Source organism: Argopecten irradians, chromosome 3 (genome assembly GCF_041381155.1).
Source record: "Argopecten irradians isolate NY chromosome 3, Ai_NY, whole genome shotgun sequence".
NCBI lineage: Eukaryota > Metazoa > Mollusca > Bivalvia > Pectinida > Pectinidae > Argopecten > Argopecten irradians.
This window is the reverse complement of record NC_091136.1, coordinates 57,883,100-57,904,245: the sequence shown is the minus strand read 5'-3', so window position 1 is coordinate 57,904,245 and position 21,146 is coordinate 57,883,100. Positions and strand designations below refer to the sequence as shown.

The 21,146-nt window shown below is 33.1% G+C and overlaps 1 long non-coding RNA gene across 1 annotated transcript; it reads left to right on the top strand.

Moving 5' to 3' along the window:
- Window positions 1-16,216: 16,216 nt before the first annotated feature.
- LOC138320103 (uncharacterized) lies at window positions 16,217-18,058 on the top strand. The gene is made up of 3 exons (XR_011208095.1): window positions 16,217-16,420; window positions 17,472-17,576; window positions 17,820-18,058. It is a non-coding gene; the product is annotated as an uncharacterized lncRNA (long non-coding RNA).
- The last annotated feature ends 3,088 nt before the right edge of the window (window positions 18,059-21,146 follow it).

Here is a 21,146-nt window from a genome sequence, read left to right as displayed (position 1 = left end):
AAGTACATTGTGTAGTTATTTGTGTAAGGTACATTGTGTAGTTATTTGTTAAGGTACGTTGTGTAATTATTGGGTAAGGTACATTGTGTAGTTATTTGTGTAAGGTACATTGTGTAGTTATTTGTGTAAGGACGTTTTAAGTTATTTGTGTAAGTACTTATGTAGTTATTTGTGTAAGTTACATTTGTAGTTATTTTGAAGGTACATTGTGTAGTTTTTTGTGAGGTACATTGTGGTAATAATTTGTGTAAGTACATTTGTAGTTATTGTGTAAGCATTGTTTTATTATGTAAGGTAATTGTGTAGTTATTTGTGTAAGGTACATTGTGTAGTTATTTGTGTAAGGTACATTGTGTAATTATTTGTGTAAGGTACTTTGTGTATAAGTAATTTGTGTTATTTGTGTAGTACATTGTGTAATTATTTTTGTAAGGTACATTGTGTAGGTTATTTGTGTAAGGTAATGTGTAGTTATTTGTGAGGTACATTGTGTAATATTTGTGTTAGGTACATTGTGTAGTTATTTGTGTAAGGTACATTGTGTAGTTTTTTTTGTGTGTATTTTGTAGGTACATTGTGTATATTGTACATTGTGTAGTTATTTGTGTAAGGTACATTGTGTGTAGGTATTGTAGTATTGGTAAGGTACATTTGTGTATATTTATGAAGGTACATTGTGTAGTTATTTGTGTAAGGTACATTGTGTATTATTTGTGTAAGGTACATTGTGTAGTTATTTGTGTAAGGTACATTTGTTAGTTATTTGTGTAAGGTACATTGTGTATTTATTTGTGTAAGGTACATTGTGTATTTATTTGTGTAAGGTACATTGTGTAGTTATTTGTGTAAGGTACATTGTGTATTTATTTGTGTAAGGTACATTGTGTAGTTATTTGTGTAAGTACATTGTGTAGTTATTTGTGTAAGGTACATTGTGTAGTTATTTGTGTAAGGTACATTGTGTATAGGTTTTGTATAAGGTAATTGTGTAGTATTTGTGTAAGGTACATTGTGTAGTTTTTGTGTAAGGTATATTGTGTAGTTATTTGTGTAAGGTTCATTTTGTAGTTATTTGTGTTAGGTATTATGTATAGTAATTTGTGTAAGGTACATTGTGTAGTTATTTGTATAAGGTACATTGTGTAGTATTATTTATATTGTGTAATAATTTGTGTAAGGTACATTGTGTAGTTATTTGTGTAAGGTACATTGTGTAGTTATTTATGTAAGGTACATTGTGTAGTTATTTGTGTAAGGTACATTGTGTAATTATTTGTGTAAGGTACATTGTGTAGTTATTTGTGTAAGGTACATTGTGTAGTTATTTATGTAAGGTACATTGTGTAGTTATTTTGTAAGGTACATTGTGTAGTATTTGTGTAAAGTACCTTTTGTAGTTATTTGTGTAAGGTACATATTGTGTAATTATTTTTGTGTAAGAACATTGTGATGTTATTTGTGTAAGGTACATTGTGTATTTATTTGTGTAAGGTACTTTGTGTAGTAATCTATGTGAGGCATATTGTGAAATTTTTTTTTTTTTAAAGTACATTGTGTAGAACTAGGTATTTGTTTAAGGTAAATTGTGTAGTTTATTTGTGTAGGTGTACATTGTGTGAATTATTTTTTGAAGTACATTGTGTAGGTTTTGTGTAAGGTACATTGTGTAGTTATTTTTGTAGGTACATTGTGTAATTAGTTTGATACATTGTATAGGTTTTTGTGTAAGGTACATTGTGTAGTTATTTGTGTAGGTACATTGTGTAGTTATTGTTAAGGTACATTGTTAGTTATTTGTGTACATTGTGTAGTTATTTGTGTACATTGTGTAGTTATTGTGTAAGGTACATTGTGTAGTTATTTGTGTAAGATACATTTTGTAGTTATTTGTGTAAGTTACATTGTTTTGTTATTTGTGTTAGGTACATTGTGTAGTTATTTGTGTGAGGTACATTGTGTAGTTATTTGTGTATCGTACATCATGTATTTATTTATGTAAGATACATTGTGTAGTTATTTGTGTAAGGTACATTGTGTAGTTATTTATGTATAGTATACTGTGTAGTGATTTGTGTATCGCACATCATGTAGGTATTTGTGTAATGTACATTGTGTAGTTATTTGTGTAAGATACAATGTGTAGTTATTTGTGTAAGAGACATCATGTAGTTCTTTGTGTTAGGTTTATTGTGTTGTTATTTGTGTAAGTTATATTGTGTAGTTCTTTATGTATATGTAGTTATTTGTGTATATGTTGTTATTTTTGCATATGTAGTTATTTGTGTATTTGTGTATTTGTGTAATTATCATTGTGTATTTTTTTCTAAGGTACATTGTGTAGTTATTTGTGTAAGGTACATTGTGTAGTTCTATGTGTAAGGTTGATTGTGTAGTTATTTGTGTAAGTTACATTGTGCAGTTATTTGTGTAAGATACATTGTGTAGTTATTTGTGTGAGGTACATTGTGTAGTTATTTGTGTAAAGTACATCGTGTAGTTATTTGTGCAAGGTACATTGTGTAGTTCTTTGTATAATTACATTGTGTTGTTATTTGTGTAAGAACATTGTGTATTTATTTGTGTAAGGTACATTGTGTAGTTATATGTGTAAGTTGCATTGTGTAGTTATTTGTATAAGGTACATTGTGTATTTATTTGTGTAAGGTACATTGTGTATTTATTTGTGTAAGGTACGTTGTGTAGTTATTTGTGTAAGGTGCATTGTGTAGTTATTTGTATAAGGTACAATGTGTAGTTATTTGTATAAGGTACATTGTGTATTTATTTGTGCAAGGTACATTATGTAGTTATTTGTGTAAGTATTGTGTAGTTTTTGTGTAAGGTACATTGTGTAGTTTTTATGTATGGTACGTTGTGTAGTTATTTGTGCAAGGTACATTGTGTAGTTATTTATGTAAGGTACATTGTGTAGTTATTTGTGTAAGGTACATTGTGTAGTTATTTATGTAAGGTACGTTGTGTAGTTTTTTGTGTAAGATACATTGTGTAGTTATTTGTGCAAGGTAGATGGTGTAGTCATTGTGTATGGTACATTGTGTAGTTATTTGTGTAAGGTACATAGTGTAGTTATTTGTGTAAGGTACATTGTGTAGTTATTTATCTAAGGTACGTTGTGTGTAGTTATTGGGTACGGTACATTGTGTAGTTATTTTTGTGTAAGGTACGTTTTGTAGTTATTTGTGTAAGGAACGTTTTTAAGTTATTTGTGTAAGTTACATTATGTAGTTATTTGTGTAAGGTACATTATGTAGTTATTTGTGAAAGGTACATTGTGTAGTTATTTGTGCGAGGTACATTGTGTAAGTATTTGTGTAAAGTACCTTTTGTAGTTATTTGTGTAAGGTATATTGTGTAATCATTTGTGTCAGAACATTGTGAAGTTATTTGTGTAAGGTACATTGTGTATTTATTTGTGTAAGGTACTTTGTGTAATAATTTATGTGAGGCATTATTGTGAAATTATTTTTGTAAAGAACATTGTGTAGGTATTTGTGTAAGGTAAACTGTGTAGTTATTTGTGTGAGGTACATAGTGTAATTATTAGTTTAAAGTACATTGTATAGGTTTTTGTGTAAGGTACATTGTAAAGTTATTTGTGTTAGGTACATTGTGTAGTTATTTGTGTAAGGTACATTGTGTAGTTATTTGTGTAAGGTACATTGTGTAGTTATTTGTGTAAGGTACTTTGTGTAGTAATTGATGTGAGGCATATTGTGTAATTATTTTTGTAAAGTACATTGTGTAGGTATTTGTGTAAGGTACATTTTGTAGTTATTTGTGTAAGAACATTGCGTAATTATTTTTGTTAAGTACATTATGGAGTTATTTGTGTAAGGTACATTGTGTAGTTATTTGTGTAAGATACATTGTGTAATTATTTTTGTAAAGTACATTGTATAGGTTTTTGTGTAAGTTACATTGTGTAGTTATTTGTGTCAGAATATTGTGGTGTTATTTGTGTAAGGTACATTGTGTATTTATTTGTGTAAGGTACTTTGTGTAGTAATTTATGTGAGGCATATTGTGAAATTAATTTTGTAAAGTACATTGTGTAGGTAATTTTTTAAGGTAAATTGTTTAGTTATTTGTGTGAGGTACATTGTGTAATTATTATTTTAAAGTACATTGTATAGGTTTTTGTGTAAGGTACATTGTGTAGTTATTTGTGTTAGGTACATTGTGTAGTTATTTGTGTAAGGTACATTGTGTAGGTATTTGTGTAAGATACATTTTGTAGTGATCTGTGTAAGAACATTGTGTAATTATTTTTGTAAAGTACATTGTGTAGTTATTTTTGTCAAGTACACTGTGTAGTTATTTGTGGAGGTACATTGTGTAGTTATTGTGTAAGGTACATTGTGTAGTTATTTGTGTAAGATACATTGTGTAGTTATTTTTGTCAAGTACACAGTGTAGTTATTTGTGTTAGGTACATTGTGTAGTTATGTGTGTGAGGTACATTGTGTAGTTATTTGTGTGTCGTACATCATGTATTCATTTATGTATTATACATTGTGTAGTTATTTGTGTAAGGTACATTGTGTAGTTATTTATGTATAGTATACTGTGTAGTTATTTGTGTATCGCACATCATGTAGTAATTTGTGTAATGTACATTGTGTAGTTATTTGTGTAAGATACATTGTGTAGTTATTTATGTAAAGTATACTGTATAGTTATTTGTGTATCGGACATCATGTAGTTACTTGTGTAAGATGCATTGTGTAGTTATTGATATCAAGTGTACTGTGTAGTTATTTGTGTAAGGTACATTGTGTAGTTGTTTGTGTAAGGTAAATTGTGTAGTAATTGTGTAAGGTACATTGTGTATTTATTTGTGTATCGTATTTTGTGTAGTTATTTGTGTAATGTTCATTGCATAGTTTTTTTGTGTAAGGTACATTATGTAGTTATTTGTGTAAGAGACATCGTGTAGTTCTTTGTGTATATGTAGTTATTTGTGTATATGTTGTTATTTTTGCATATGTAGTTATTTGTGTATTTGTGTATTTGTGTAATTATCATTGTGTATTTTTTTCTAAGGTACATTGTGTAGTTATTTGTGTAAGGTACATTGTGTAGTTCTATGTGTAAGGTTGATTGTGTAGTTATTTGTGTAAGTTACATTGTGCAGTTATTTGTGTAAGATACATTGTGTAGTTATTTGTGTAAGGTACATTGTGTAGTTATTTGTGTAAAGTACATCGTGTAGTTATTTGTGCAAGGTACATTGTGTAGTTCTTTGTATAATTACATTGTGTTGTTATTTGTGTAAGAACATTGTGTAGTTATTGTGTAAGGTACATTGTGTAGTTATTTGTGTAAGGTTCAGTGTGAAGTTATTTGTGTAACGTACATTGTGTAGTTATTTGTGCATGGTACATTGTGTAGTTATTTGTGCAAGGTACGTTGTGTAGTTATTTATGTAAGGTACATTGTGTTGTTATTTGTGCAAGATACATTGTGTAGTTATTTATGTAAGGTACATTGTGTAGTTATTTGTGCAAGGTACATTATGTAGTTATTTGTGTAAGGTATATTGTGTAGTTTTTGTGTAAGGTACATTGTGTAGTTATTTATGTATGGTACGTTGTGTAGTTATTTGTGCAAGGTACATTTAGTAGTTATTTATGTAAGGTACATTGTGTAGTTATTTGTGTAAGGTACATTGTGTAGTTATTTATGTAAGGTACGTTGTGTAGTTTTTTGTGTAAGATACATTGTGTAGTTATTTGTGCAAGGTAGATGGTGTAGTCATTGTGTATGGTACATTGTGTAGTTATTTGTGTAAGGTACATAGTGTAGTTATTTGTGTAAGGTACATTGTGTAGTTATTTATCTAAGGTACGTTGTGTAGTTATTGGGTATGGTACATTGTGTAGTTATTTGTGTAAGGTACGTTTTGTAGTTATTTGTGTAAGGAACGTTTTTAAGTTATTTGTGTAAGTTACATTATGTAGTTATTTGTGTAAGGTACATTATGTAGTTATTTTTGAAAGGTACATTGTGTAGTTATTTGTGCGAGGTACATTGTGTAAGTATTTGTGTAAAGTACCTTTTGTAGTTATTTGTGTAAGGTATATTGTATAATTATTTGTGTCAGAACATTGTGAAGTTATTTGTGTAAGGTACATTGTGTATTTATTTGTGTAAGGTACTTTGTGTAATAATTTATGTGAGGCATATTGTGAAATTATTTTTGTAAAGAACATTGTGTAGGTATTTGTGTAAGGTAAACTGTGTAGTTATTTGTGTGAGGTACATTGTGTAATTATTAGTTTAAAGTTCATTGTATAGGTTTTTGTGTAAGGTACATTGTAAAGTTATTTGTGTTAGGTACATTGTGTAGTTATTTGTGTAAGGTACATTGTGTAGTTATTTGTGTAAGGTACATTGTGTAGTTATTTGTGTAAGGTACTTTGTGTAGTAATTGATGTGAGGCATATTGTGTAATTATTTTTGTAAAGTACATTGTATAGGTATTTGTGTAAGGTACATTTTGTAGTTATTTGTGTAAGAACATTGTGTAATTATTTTTGTTAAGTACATTATGTAGTTATTTGTGTAAGGTACATTGTGTAGTTATTTGTGTAAGATACATTGTGTAATTATTTTTGTATAGTACATTGTATAGGTTTTGTGTAAGGTACATTGTGTAGTTATTTGTGTAAGGTTCAGTGTGTAGTTATTTGTATAAGGTACATTGTGTAGTTATTTGTATAAGGTACATTGTGTAGTTATTTGTGTAAGGTACATTGTGTAGATATTTGTGTAAGGTACATTGTGTAGTTATTTGTGTAAGGTACATTGTGTTGTTATTATTGTAAGGTACATTGTGTAGTTATTTGTATAAGGTACATTGTGTAGTTATTTGTATAAGGTACATTGTGTAGTTATTTGTGTAAGGTACGTTGTGTAGTTATTTGTGTAAGGTACATTGTGTATTTATTTGTGTAAGGTACATTGTGTAGTTATTTGTATAAGGTACATTGTGTATTTATTTGTGTAAGGTTCATTGTGTAGTTATTTGTGTATCGTACATTGTGTAAGGTTCATTGTGTAGTTATTTGTGTAAGTTACAGAGTGTAGTTATTGTGTATTATAGGTTAAGAGATTTGACTTGATAGTATGATTTGTATTATTATAGGTTAAGAGATTTGACTTGATAATAATTGCGAATTACATTATTATAAGCTGAAAAGCAAGCTTTTTGATTAACTGATTAGAGTTAACGCAAAATCTATAGTGCAGGTCAAAGCTTTTTCTTTTCTATTTGTTTATAAATTCTTTCATAAGATAAATATTATCATGGTAGACTCAAAGTTTACTCACACACTATCCCACTTGTATGTTGTGCTTTGATCCAGTTGTTGTATTTCAATTCAGTGTAAAAATATAGCTGAGTGCCCAGAAAAGGTGTACTTAAAATGTACTTAAATGACATTCACACATTATGTGTTTTGATTTGGTTTGAGCAAGGATGTTAACAGATGATATATGCGTCACTAAAGAATCAGTAGAGAGACCTAACTCAATCAATGGTTTCCAATATGTTGTAAGGATACAATGACAGATCTATAATAGCACACTATCCCGTCATCGTAAGCAGATAATAGGACAAAGCGATGTCACGTGATCGCTATGTATGACATGATTGGTGAATGACTAAAGCAATTATCGATTTAACATTTTTTAATATTCACAATTTAGCATTTACTGTTGAAGGTAAAACAATGAATTCGAAAGTCCTGTTTTAAAATGAATATGAGTTTTTATGAAAACATATACCATTAATGAGTATTAGGAATCTGTAGCGCTCCCAATTTCTCCCATTGTTATCTCGTAACAATGCCAGTACTCTTAGAAAGTGATGACGCGGTGGTGCACTGACTATATAAATAAGGAAATTGTCGTGTTCCTTGCCAGAAGCAACCAAGAGGTTCAAGATGGTCCAAGTACCGATCCTCGCTCTCTTTATATGTGTGATACATTTGAATTCCCCGGCTGTAGCGGGAAAAGGTGAGTTTTTGTATCCGTATCTTCTATCTATGTATATTTTTCTTGCTCACATTTCCCATACTTTGTGCTATGACGCTTACCATGACTTATGAATTGCAATTTTTTAAGATTTCCGATTTTTTTCTAACTATAATTACTTTTCCCACAATATATTCTTTTTCCATTTGTTTAATTACCTGATGCATCAAAAACACAACTGCCTCTGTACGTATATACGCAGTGTACACAATAGAACTACATCGATCTACTCCGTACGTGTATACGTAGTGCGCACAAAAGAACTACATTTATCTGTACGTATACACAAAGAGCTAAATAGATCTACTCTGTACGTGTATACGTAGTGCGCACAAAAGAACTACATCAACTCTGTACGTATACACGTAGTGCACAAAAAGAACTACATAGATCTACCCCGTACATGTATACGTAGTGCACACAAAAGAACTAAATCTACTCCGTACGTATGCACACAAAAGAACTACATCTACTCCGTACGTGTATACGTAGTGCGCACAAAAGAACTACATCTACTCTGTACATATATACGTAGTGCGCACAATGATCTAAATCTACTCCGTACCTATATACGTAGTGCGCACCAAAAAAGCACTAACAGTGGCGTAGAAAGATGAAACATAATGGGGGGGGGGGCAAAGGTCCTCAATATTTCATACCCCCCCCTCCGGGCCCCGCACCCACAGGAGATACTCGATTTACTTTTTTTCATATATCATTACATATAATCATTGTACACATCTATAGACAGTGGCGTCAGGAAATTAATTTGGGGTCGGGGGGCTCCCCCGGCAAATAATTTTATTACTTAGAATGGCAGAGATGAGTTTTACGATGCATTTTGTTGAATTTGCGAGCGCCTTAGGCGCGAGATTTTCGTGTTTGGGGGTCCAAGGGTTTTCCCCGGGAAAAAATTTACGATTTAGAATGGATGAGATAATTTTACGATGTAATTTGTTGAATTTGCGAGCGCCGTAGGCACGAGATTTTGGTGTTTGAGGGGGTCCAGGGGTCTTCCCCGGGAAAAAGTTTTACTATTTAAAATGGCTGAGATGAGTTTTACGATGTATTTTGTTGAATTTGCCGAAGGCGCGAGATTTTGGTTTTTGTGGGGTCCGGGGGTCTCCCCCTGGGAAAAAATATTACGATTTTGTATTTTGATGATTTTTAAGCGTTCTTTATAACATGGTATTTTTTCGATTTAAAGTTACCTGCATTTAAAATGAAAATTGTGAGTGTCGTCTTACCATTATGCAACCCAGCTCGATCTGAACATACCGGATTCACACCATCGGCACATTGTTGTGTAACTCAAAATAATAATCAACTGATTGTCTTGCTAAGACATATAAACAAATAAATCTTTTAAGAAGCATTTTTTGAAATAGTATAACATGCTCTAATGTTTTAGGAAACGCGCCGCGCTGCGAAATATTTTCTAAAAAGTTCAAAAATGAGTAGGAGGACCCTTTTTTCTTTCAAATGTGCATTTTTAGAACATTTCACTCGGCGAAAATGGAGGGGGCAAAAAGACATGTTTGCCACCCCCCCCCCCCCCCCCGTCCTGGCCCGGCCCCCCACTTCCTACGCCCCAGCAGGAAAAAAGGGCATCCATGGTGCTTAGTTTAAAGCGCACCTTGACCTCAATAAATGACCATCAGATCAGAGTCCAGGGGCACCAAGAAGATATCAACAACTTCCTTTACAAGGAAAAATCTTACAAATTTTCTTGAACATTGTTTATTTAATTCTAGACCTATTGAATCCTTGAGAGAATAGCCAGGGCTTAAGCTCTGGTTCAAAATTGGGATTACTTTGTTTAGTTTCAATTCTGTTTTATGTAAGAGTGGCGAAATCAGGCTTGGATTCGACGTGTCAACCAAGATATTCATTCAACATCACAGGAGTCAAATAAATTAATATCTACGACGCCACAATAACGTTTGTCTTACAACATTTATGACATGACCGTATATAACATTGCTAAATGGGTCACAGTGTATGCTAATTTTCACAACACGGGTCAATCTGATGATTCCTGTCGGCATCCTAATTATTATGCAGTAGTTGTCCATCACTATACACAACACAGCAAAATTGTGAAATGAATTTTCATTAACATTATTGACCTCACCCACCCAGTCTGTACAGTAACTTAGCTTAAGCAATTATTACAGTATGTGTCATGTAAAACTGAAGTGCATACAAATGTCCATATCTTCATGTAATAATGTTGATCATATCCATTGTCAAACTACATTGTTACCATTTTTTCTGGTTTGTTTTCTTTAGTTGTCTAATATTCAGATTACTTAAAGTCGTTTCGGTACCTTCTGAAAGTCATTTCGCCATGTTCACTTTATGATACCGAAAAGACTTCCGCATGTACCGAAATGACATGTAACGATGCTGCGTTACATGTGAGCCTACGGACTACCGAAACGACATGCGCATTACTTTATGGTTTAACTACTAGCAATTCAATCATATGATCAGACAATATATTAGGAGATACATTTATTCAAACGGCATCTGCCTAAAAGGCAGTTCAATTGTCAGTTTACGTGCTGTTAAGCCACGATTTAGAACGCATGCATGGTTCTGTTGTCAGTCACTCGCGATGATGTCGATGATCATAAACAGACTGTAAACAGTACCTAACGTTATATTTGCAGGCCTACAAAACAATCAAATATATCTGATAATACTAATATCCACCGTTAATGATATTGATGTCTATAACAAGTAAAATGAACAATTGCTTACCTGATAATGCCGGATTTAACTTGAACATCAAGGCGGCTTCAACGTTTTTACTCAACCGGATACAAACAATATACACATTCCTCATAGGGGGGCGCGATAGTCTGCGCCATGATTTTGTGTAATCGAGACAGTACACACAGCTCCATTTCACTGTTGCACTTTTTGAGCGCATTTTGTAACATTAATTTGATGATTAGTGCATAAACTATTTATTCATTTTATGATGTTCAGTCACTTCTACAGAAAATTTCAAAAACATCACTCATTTATTAAATGGTACATTTCCCGGTCCAATCGTTCAGAATATTTCCGAAGGAAGGCGCCGGGACCCCAAAATATCTCGTCTGTTGTGGAAATTTACCGAGAACCTGCGAAATATCACCAATATTCAAGGCTGTATTGTGGCCGTTGTATGTAACATTTCCAAAAATCAGAAATACCGTTTTGTTCAGAATTACAAGGACTATTTATATGTAGAGTCTCAGATTGCTAACTTTGTAAGTTATTTCACTAGGACGAATTAAACAGAAACCAGTTGTCAAAATGCCGATTTTTGCCTGTTTGACCCAAAAAATATCACCTTTAAAGAATTTTCATAGCTGACACGATTATTTCAATCGATAGATCACGCTGAGATTAACTTACATTGAAAATTTTAACAAAATTTATAACATAGTTTCCTTATTACCCAAATCGCGAAAATAAGCGGGTTGAAAGGTATATTTAGCCGTGTTAACATTTCGTTCCAGAACGAAAACTCTGTTATAACAGAGTTGTCGTTCTTACTCTTCATTTCATATTTTCCGGAAAGCAAAATTTAACGAAATGATGTCAGTTATAGATTTGAAAGCTTGTATATTTATTTATGCATCAGGGGCGTAGGAAGCGGGGGGCAGGGGAGGGGGGGGGGGGGGGGGGGGGGGGGCTTTTTGCCCCCCCCCCCCCATTTTCGCCGACTGAAATTTTCTAAAAATGCTTATTTGAAAGAAAAAAGGGTCCTCCTGCACATTTTTCGTACTTCATTCTAGAAAATTTTCCGCTGCGCGGCACATTTCCTAAAACGTTCAAGCAACTAATGTCAAACCTTAAATAGTAAAAATTCAATACACACGAACTAGACTAAAAATGTCCATCAAGGGATTTTATGTACTATTTAAAAAAAAATCTCTTAAAAGGTCAATCTGTTTATGTCTTAGCGAGACAATTAATTCATTTTTTATGTTACACAACAATGTGCCGATGGTGTGAAGCCGGTGTATTCAGATCGAGTAGGGTTGCATAATGTTATGGCGACACAATTATCATTTCTAAATGCAGGTAGCTTTAAATCGAAAAATTACCATGTTAAGAACGCTTTATAATCATTAAAATACATCGTAAAACTCATCTCAGCCATTCTAAATCGTAATTTTTCCCCGGGGGAGACCCCTGGACCCCTAACACCAAATTATCGCGCCTGTGGGCGCTCGCAAATTCATCAAAATGCATCGTAAAACTCATCTGAGCCATTCTAAATCTCATCTGAGCCATTCTAAATCGTTTTTTTTTCGGGAGAGGCCCCCGGACCCCCCAAACACAAAGATCTCGCGCTTTCGGGCGCTCGCAAATTCATCAAAACTCATTTAAGCTATTCTAAATCGCAATATTTTTCCCGGGGGTCACCCTCAGACCCCTAAAACACCAAAATCTCGCGACCCCACTGTCTATAAATGTGTACAAGGATTAAATTTAATGATATATGAAAAATGTGATTAAATCTATTGATATATGAAAAATGTACATAAAGCATATATTGTTGGGAGTTGAATTAATCTCCTCCTGTAGGTGCGGCGGCGGCGGCTGCGGCGGCGGCGGGGGGGGGGGGGGGGTGTTGACAAAATATTGAAGACCGTTGCCACCCCATTACGTTTCATCTTCCTACGCCACTGTGCATATCTTTAATTAGAACGAACAATATATACATTTGTACCTGGCCTATAATGCCTTTCTTTATGTTATCGTGCCGCTTATAAATAAGCGATTATTAACAGTACGATTTTGAATTATACTGTTTTTCTTATAGACTAAAAGGTAGGAACTTTTTCGTTTACTAGGCCTACTTACCTAACCCAACCAAATGATAATAAAAAAAAAAAGACAAGAAAAATGTTTTTTAATAAAAAAGGCAAGCTCTACCAATATCAAACAGAAACAATGCGAATAAAAAAAACTTTCCTGAAGTACTTGAGATGCGATTGTTTTACGTCCTGGGGAAGACATCAATACATATATTCGTGTCCCACTGATATTCACCAATTATATCATGTTTTGAAAAACTAATATCGGTCACTTGCTCTCATTACAAGGCGGGATACATTTGAATTATATTTTTGCGGACAAAACACCATCTGTGTTGAATTAAGTGTGCTTCAGATGTTACCAAAAGACCGTGTTTATAAATGGGATGGGCAGTGGATGTACAATATGTGTACGTAGTAGTTATCACAAAAGAAATTTAAATGCATTTACGGAATGGAAGTGTGCTTCAATCTCATGAAACGAAACAATTTTCTTTTGTATGATACATCTGTGCACGTTGTTCTGCCGTGGTATGACACTGGTTTTTAGCACTGTTCGCGTCATATTCATTGATATAAAAGTTTTGATACATTAAAAGAAATGATTTGTAAATATTTCAATTCTCACTGAAGTTGGACTCAGTGAAACTACCTAAAAAATTCGGTTTCATTTGCTCATGAACATGGGTATGAACTTAGGTATCTTAACATTAGTTTTTCGTGAAAGAATATATTTTATCTAGACCTACTTCTGCCTAAGAAGGTGTACATGTAGCTTCCTACTAGGCCTAGGCATAGATCTAAACAGTGGCGGTTTAAACAAAAGTGCAAATATTACGGACAGATTTCTACAATTTTAAAAGTATTTTCATGAAAACTCGTTTTACTGACTCCTGCGTATCATTCGAGTCGAGCAACATTGCCTACCAAAGAAGAATAAAATGTGTCATGTCCCTGTGGAACATGTGTCGAAACTACCTTAGAGCGTCTCAGTTACAAACAAATGATGAAGCCTAAATATCGATAAGAAATACTAAATGAAGGTCAATGAGTGCTGATTTACCTTTAATCAGTTGTGTAACTTACATATCAAGGCTAAAGTGCTACATAAACCACTAGAACCTTTCCGTTCCAATCACGTCACAGTCACTCCATTTTGAATCGAAGCGGGAGACAACCGTATCACACAGTCTAGACATTATCCTTCCGCATCTTCGGCGAACCGTTATTTCAATCACTTCTATTGAAAATATTTTATGTTTCATCTCGATTATATTGATAATAAATTAATAAATGTATGACAAATTGTAATATTTGAGCTATTTATTTTTAATTAGTTGTATTCTGATGACGCACTTTTTTCTTACTTCTCTCGTTGTAGACTTACACATGCCCTGAAACTCGCAATTTTTTAAAACAAAAATGGTTAACATAAAAACGAAATACAATCCCTATATTTACACTCACACGACTTTTTATTTATATTTTATGCAATAAAATCGTCATTTGAAAGTGACGTAATTATTCAATAAAATTCGGTCAAAAGTGGGAGGAGCTTACTCAATTGAACAGCGAATGATGACGCTTCACGTAAGGTAGAATTATTCATCCGCGACGACAAAAAAAAATCAATATTTTAATGTAAAATAAACATGACAAACAAAGTAAATTTCAGGGATAATTTTATTTAATCAGATCAGAACTTTAAATATACACGCTTACACACTTTAGTTTGCCGAAGTTGTCAAAACACCGATTTTCAAGTAGCTCAATGTGTTTGAGATTTCGTCTGACTTGACGATATTACATCCTTGGGAGCCATGTGATTATATAATCTACGCTTAGATCCATATCGCCATCGATAGATGAAACAAATTCACTTGTGTTCGATGGATACAATGTATTTGTGGTGACGCGGAACTGTCAACACGTGGATTATTAGCGGTGCCTGTTTTATAATACATATGATTAAATACTCAAAGAACAAAGACAAGAGGATATGTTTATAACTGACCTCTATCAGAGGGTCCCACACCTGTCCACCCCAAAGGCTTGATCGTAGGACGAACATAGGCACAGAGGTAATGTTTACATTTGACACCCATCATTTTTAACAAAAATGAAAGCACGTCGCCCCTTCGGGATATTTTTCCGTTTCTTTATACAATTGTTGATTTAAAAATTGTTTGAGTCATATATAAATATAAAATATGTATATATTGTTTACATTTTTTCAAAATTCTACGAAAAATAACAATATACACGTAATGTTGCGTCAAAATGTAAACAAAGCCATGTGTTTCTTTTTTTTAAAAAGTAGTCCTTTTACATTTTCCTTTGAAGTATGGAAGAAAAATGTTTTCCCCATACTTCACAAGAATATACCTTGGTTGCTAGGGAAAAGATATATATATATTACACAGGGGGTGTAAGACAGCTCACATGCGCTAGACAATAGCATGACGTCATCAATACATGCGGCGTAACTGCGACGCGCATTGTAGATGACGTTATCCTTTTTTCTACTAAGTATGGGAGAAAAAGAATCATGAATCAAGCCTCAAGTTGACTGCCTAAAGTCTTCACTCGGGTTGAGATATCCCTGTCCACTTCACAGACCCATGTAAGATTCTATTAATCTTTACTGTATATGTTAAGATAAACGTGATGACAAACAGTGTTATATCAAGTGTTTGCTTCAAAGATTGTAATATCTAGTGCTTGCTTATGTGTTGTTTATTTGAATTAGGGTCTGCTTCTTGAATAAACGCCATATCTATTCATAATGGCCATTCAGTAATAATATCTCGTGATTGAATGATCAATTGTCTTACTGTAGCTTTAATCAATAGGTTGCGGTAAATTTCCGAATGGAAACTGTGGACAGAACGAGAGGGCAGTAAAGGGGAAATGTGTTTGTATGGAAGGATTCCATTTTGATGATAAAGGAAATTGTGAAGGTAAAGTAATTTGTTACTTAGTAGTAACTAGGTAATTTTCAGTTAATGAAGACTGGTAGTTATGATCACAAGATGTATACAGATACATCTAATGCCAAATCGTTGACAGACTGTCATCGAGTCTTTGTATACCATGTGTGATTCACATCTTCCAACTGCTGTAGTTTGAAACATCAGTGTATTTGTGTTCTCAAATAAGTGATTATATAAGTTAACGACTTAAGTTGAAGTTTATTTGACCCCATGTGTTTTATTTTTATAAACACAGCATTACCAAAATAGATAAATAATAGAATGAAATGTAACTGAAGGATAAATGCTTATTATTTGAATGTATTATTGTTTGTGTCTTTTTTAATTGTTGCGTAGGATCATCTGAATATTGTACAAAAACAATAACATGTGGTAATTCCAAAAAAAGATTCCAACGATGTGTCCTCGATGAACGATTTTCGGAAATACGCTTGAACGAAGAACACTCAACCGCCAAATGTACTAAAAAGAATGCCTATAGATTAAAAGATCGAAAAATAGTGGTTAAAAAGGGATGCTATGGATCATTCACGGTAACAAAACCAGGTATGTGTAAAAATCAATTTAGTAAGGTCCTTAATAGATCTAATTTTTGCATATGTAAATGATGGTGTTATGGTCATTCTGTCAAAAACGTTTTTGTCTGTGGTATAATAATATGTGTAACTGGTTTTGACAAAAAAAACTTGCTGGTGAGTTTGGTAGGTTAAAAGAGTCTGAAACGGACTTGAACTTGTTTACAATTGCTTGATGATTATTTGGCGGAAAGTATACGACACGTTCCTGCAATGCACATGCTTTAATATAGTCCGATAATGACTGTTTTATTGTTGAAACAACTTTGAAAAATTAAACTTAACAAGACGTAACTGACAAATATACCATCCTAATGGAAAAGGAATTACATACATATTCTTTAATCAATTAGGTCAACGGATAAATCAAATTCTCTCATGTAGGTATTGGCTGGCCGCAGACAATACACGCATGTCGCCTGAGTCTGTACTGCATGGCTACTCATGCAATAAAGCCTTGTGACATCACAGCGTCAACAAAATTACCATATTCTCTGTACATTTAAAAAAAATCAGAAACTAGGTTGGGTTTACTTTAAAAGATACAAAAAACGGAATTTGCATTGAAAATATCATGTAAATCTCATGTAAGGAAATTTGACCTGCAGATGTTTTCTTCTGATTGCATTTCAAAATTGATAGTAGTAAAATTGCAGTAAAACGTCGAGGTATGAGAAAAAATACTGTTTGATATGTGAATATAAAGGATAGGAATTTATACCTCGGGATCACAAAATGTTGTAAAACCGTCGGCAAGACTCAAGATTTACAAGATTTTGTGTCCGTTGAGTAGATTATCTCTATCCTTCATATCCACATACAAAAGAGTCTTATAGTATATGCTTAGCGGGATTGCCGAACTCAAGATATGATACCGCACATATGCCATCCAGTTTATGTGTTAATTATGTGTTGTTGCTGGAATATCACAACAAGGTTCGATCACTGTGAACATGTTACTATAAATGTCATTTAACACTAAAGCGGGTAAATTTACTATTTTTATGACCGGTCACATACAGGAAAATGTAAAGACCCTAATGCTTGCGGACGAAATGCATACAGAAAGGGTGGAATATGCTTATGTGAGGAGGGGTACTCAGGAGATCCTCTCGAGGAATGCAAAGGTATGATGTCGTTATTCTTATTCTGTTGTGATTCTGTTACGGACTTAATCTCTATTCAAGATAATGTTAATAACACAAATCAACTTATGAGAGTGTATGTGCGTTATATTACCTAGTTCTTAGTAAATATCCTAGTCCTGCGACTAAATAAAACTAACTCTACGGGGTATTTAATTAATGTTAAGCTTGTAAACATCTGTGTAATACATGTATCACATTTGATCTCTGGTATTTCTCTAATAGAAGCATGCGAGTGTTCGGCGTCTGGAGATCCACACTATTTTACATTTGACCGCGTCAAAATTGACTTCATGGGTGTATGTACGTACACTCTCACGAAATCGACTACAGTCGACGACGCATGCGGATTTGATGTAGAGGTGGAAAATGAACATCGGCATGAAAAAACGCACGTGTCCTACACAAAATCTGTACGTGTTTACATACACGGTAAAACAGTAACATTTGGAAAAGACAAAAACATTAAGGTAAGGTACTATGATTTCATAGTGGTATATCTATCATGGGTTTAAAAACAGCAAGTGTTTCATAAAGTTCTACAGTTCAGCTACAGACATATTTGTGAAAATTAATATGAAATAGCAAACATCTTCTGTACTATGGTGATCTGTTAATCATGTGTAACTGGCATTAAACCACGTTTAATTCTATAGAAGTATTTAGTCTAAAGTCTTCTAGAAGATATCGAATAATCCTGGGGTTTCGGGAATGCATGTTGATGTAGGTCCCACTCACCATTGCTCAATTTTCTTTATTATCCTTGCCTGAAATTTTCAAATTGATATTTCAACTTGACCGCGTACGTCATGCGGAACACCTGCGAAATCAAATTATTCTAACTCAATATTAACCAATTTATGTATGATTTTCTGTAACTTCCATTCGATAAACAAAATTAACAACGTACCGGAAATAAAAGCAAGTCTCAAATATCGAATCGATTGAGATGCTTTAATTTAGGCGGGAGGGTAGGTGTTGACAATTTATAGTATTTTTTCTATCAAATGTGATTATCAATTTCCTTGTTTAGGATGCAATATAAAGCAATGTACTATAATCGTCCATAATTAAAGTTTAAGACTTTGGCACATGTGCATAAAACTGTAAAACTAAAGTTATACGGACGATTGTTTATTTCTTATTATTAATAGAAAACATGAATACCAGTCTTATACTTTTTGTTCAATACTAAACGCTCAAACATTTTTATCAAAAAGGTTAATAGAAGATCTACTAATACAAAACTAATTAAAATCGGAGCCTGAAGTGAAGTTTTAGAAAAATATTTCATCGAGAAAAAAAAACTCAACAAAATATGGGGCCTGATAAATATTCGAAACCATCATTCATAGTTGTTATACGCATACGCTTTAAATATACCAATACAGGAATTGTGCAAATGGTTAACATTCAGATATGCCATTGCACTAAAATTTGAATAAACATGACCAGGGCTGTATATAGAAGAATTGTGATTCGTTTTGGGTGTTTTATGTGGATTTCTTGCTCTACATATAGTAGAAGATAGACAGTCTAAAACATAATCTGTTTAATGTCCTGTATACTACAGTATCCTTTTATTTTTTTTTTAATTTCCATACAGATTGATGGAGTAAATAGGAATCTGCCTTTCGCTGACAAACAGATGTCAATATCTATTTCCAAGCGATTCGTGATAATGACAACAAAATGTGGTGTGATGGTTCGATGGGACGGTAAATCGATGGTAAAAGTATCAGTACCGGCATCATATGCAGAACAGATGACGGGTATATGTGGAAATTGCAATGGTATACAAAAAGATGACTATACCTTAAAGAATGGAACTAACGTATACAAGGAAAAGAAACGTGACTCAATGGTGGCGGAAAGTTATGCTGTCTATGATGCTAACTATGTGTAAGTTATTTAATGATGATTTGCTTCGATGTTATTAATGCCAAGATATAGCCGATTTGACGTGGCAAGCTTGATCATATATGATTAGGAAATACTGGATTTGCCATGATTCTTTAGATTAAATCAATAACATATATCGAGTAATAGAATAGGATGATATTGTCCAATAAAAGAATAAAACGTTTTGACAGTGAAAGATTTTCTGGAAACTGTTTCTTGTGTTGAACCATTTTAATGATAAATAAAACAATATCAAGGCATTGTTTCGCGTGTTCTAAGAAACAAATTATTACGTATCAGATTTATATAACTATGTGTAAGTTATTTAATGATGATTTGCTTCGATGTTATTAATGCCAAGATATAGCCGATTTGACGTGGCAAGCTTGAGAAACGGATTTAGTTAAGCAATTTAGACAAGCATACCAAATCATGGTGTGAACGTATTTTAATCATATATGATTAGGAAATACTGGATTTGCCATGATTCTTTAGATTAAATCAATAACATATATCGAGTAATAGAATAGGATGATATTGTCCAATAAAAGAATAAAACGTTTTGACAGTGAAAGATTTTCTGGAAACTGTTTCTTGTGTTGAACCATTTTAATGATAAATAAAACAATATCAAGGCATTGTTTCGCGTGTTCTAAGAAACAAATTATTACGTATCAGATTTATATAAAGTTAGAGAAAAGAAGCAAATTATTTCTTACATTAACAATTATCTTTTTCTTAACTCTTCTTAGCGTATACACTCTTTCACAAATTACCACGACGTCTATTGTTTTATCATTGTCCACTTTTAATAGATTTATGGATTAAACTATTTTTCTTGCATTCCATTTTGATATAAGATTTAAACTTTTAAAATTTGAAAACCTTAATAATTTATTGATTTATTTCTTGAAATACATGAATAACTTTTGAAATATTGTATCTAGAAGATATTAATGATTGACATGATGTTCATAATGTACTTTTTTCCAGGTGTAAACACGAAGACCATCCGTTTGAGAAATGTTCAGAAGATGATTTCCTAAAAGCAAGTTCATACGAATATTGTGGAATTTTAAAAAACGACCCATTTAAACGAATCGTGGAGTACAATTCTGAGCTAAAGATGATTTTTGCAGAAGAATTTAACGCATGCTGTATTGATGGAGAAGAATTTAACGCATGCTGTATTGATGTGTGTGCGAACCTGGGAGTAAATCCAAAACAAGCTGCTTGTTCATATATAGAGACCTTTGTCTCAATGATGGAGGATAAGGGTTATAATGTCAAATGGAGAGGTGCAGCTAAATGCCGTGAGTTTCACTAATTGAGAGACCATTAGTTCTTAATAGTTCAACGTGGTATCATAAACAATAGAAATCCATAACATCTATTTAGTTTGCACGAAATGTTTACTCTCTATCTACATTCAGCAGTAACGAATGCAGGAAATCCAGTTAATTAGAAATAATTTGATTTAAAATATCTATGTATTTCTACAGCAATGACATGCCGTAAAAACGAAGTGTACAGCCATGAGGCACGTCCATGCCAGCAAACTTGCCAAGACGAACCAATGGATTTACCCGAGTTTGTTTGTGAGGAGCCGCCAGGCGAAGCCTGTGTGTGTAAACAGGGATACGTTCTCGA